We start from the raw sequence: 1,587 nt of genomic DNA on the forward strand, positions 1-1,587 counted from the left end.
AATTATCTTTAGTTACTTAGCTTATTTGGATTAATAATGTGAAATATAATCAACACTTAAATAAGACTTAATTACACCTGGAGTAAATTCACAAACTACCCTGCAGTATACAAAGCAATTAAACTAGCTGCACCTTTACCAGTTTTAATAATGCAGCAATATTTATAATCAAAACAGGTAGTATATAATATTCTGAAATGGACCGATCTGCAAAATGAGCACTTTTACTTTTGGTACTTTAAGTTTATTTTGATGCCAATACTTTTCTACTTTTAATTGAGTAACATTTTGATGGCAGGACTTTCACTTGTTGTTACAGAGTATTCCTACTCTACTTTTACTCAAGATCTAAGTTCTATTCCTACAACTGCCTCTAAATAAAAAACGAAAAAAAATGTGTTAAATGTATGTTTTTACACCAACAACTAGTCTCGTGCTGTCAGGTGATTGCAACCACCTATGGGTGGGACTTTCCCATCCAAGAGGGGGGGGTTGTTTTCCACATAAATACTCGCAGAATGCCTCGAAGCGCTAAATGACCCTGGGAAAGATCAGCTTTAGGACGCACGGAATTTCCTTGAGACTTGCGCGGAAAATCCTGGAAGATGATGTTGCTTTTAGCGATTGTGGAAATGGAAATCTGAGCGTGGTGACATCAAGAAAATGCGGCAGGATGAACATTCAAGTGTGAGGTTTCTCTTTCAAGCGACTGAGGAAAATAACGAGAGAGTTGATTTTGACCCCAGAGAAACCTGATGAATATCGTGGGAGACGCGCATCACGCCTACTGATATTGGTGGAGAGGTAAAGCACACAGGTACGTTGAATACCACGCCATTTAAAAGAGAAATGTAAATGTAAATTAATGAAATACTTGTTTATTAGTTAGTTCACTCTACCCCTCGATTCCACCGGGTCCGTCTACGTCGCGTCACGGCTGCGCCGCGGTTTTGGTTCGGCGTCATACCCTACCAGGCGCGTTTCAGGAGCGTTTCAGAAGCAGAGTGTCTTGCGTGCCGGCTCGCAGTTTTTGTTGATTTGGACATATTTCCTGGACAGGCTACTTTGTACAGACAAAGTCAAGGGTCTTTTGGACCCGGGGAGGGGTTTCTTGAGATCTTGTATCATTTTTTATCATTTCATATTCCAGCTATTCCTCAAAAAATGTTGTATCATGCCACCATTTTAATTGACATTTTAAGAAATTGTAGTTTTTGTATTACTACCCCAAGCTTCCATAAGTGGGTCAAAAATGACCCGCATGCATTTTCTATGGAATCCTATGGGAACCTTTGATTCTTATCACCTGTTGCTGTCAGGGATACATTCACTGTACCACACAGACTACATCACAAGTGATACCTCTCAGAAAGATTATTTTACACAGCAAAGATCTGATACCTGTCAGTATAATAATAATAATAATAATAATAATAATAATAATAATACATTATATTTGTATAGGGCTTTTCAAGGACTCAAAATCGCTTTACAATATAAGGGAAGGTTAGGGTGGGGGGTATAGGACTATCAAACTTGATCAACCGGCATGGATTGATGGGGGGGGGGCTATGAGTAGACAAGAGG

The 1,587-nt window shown here is 39.1% G+C and overlaps 1 protein-coding gene across 1 annotated transcript in view; it reads left to right on the forward strand.

Moving 5' to 3' along the window:
• The first annotated feature begins 553 nt into the window (after nt 1-553).
• The window catches only part of LOC104943846 (somatostatin receptor type 5-like), an 8,711-nt gene continuing 7,677 nt past the window's right edge, over nt 554-1,587 (forward strand). The window contains exon 1 of the mRNA XM_010769310.1: nt 554-817. The gene's annotated coding sequence lies outside the window, so the exon portion shown is untranslated. The remainder of the gene's footprint in view (nt 818-1,587) is intronic.

Source organism: Notothenia coriiceps, unplaced genomic scaffold, assembly GCF_000735185.1.
Source record: "Notothenia coriiceps isolate Sejong01 unplaced genomic scaffold, NC01 NC01_scaffold00006931, whole genome shotgun sequence".
NCBI lineage: Eukaryota > Metazoa > Chordata > Actinopteri > Perciformes > Nototheniidae > Notothenia > Notothenia coriiceps.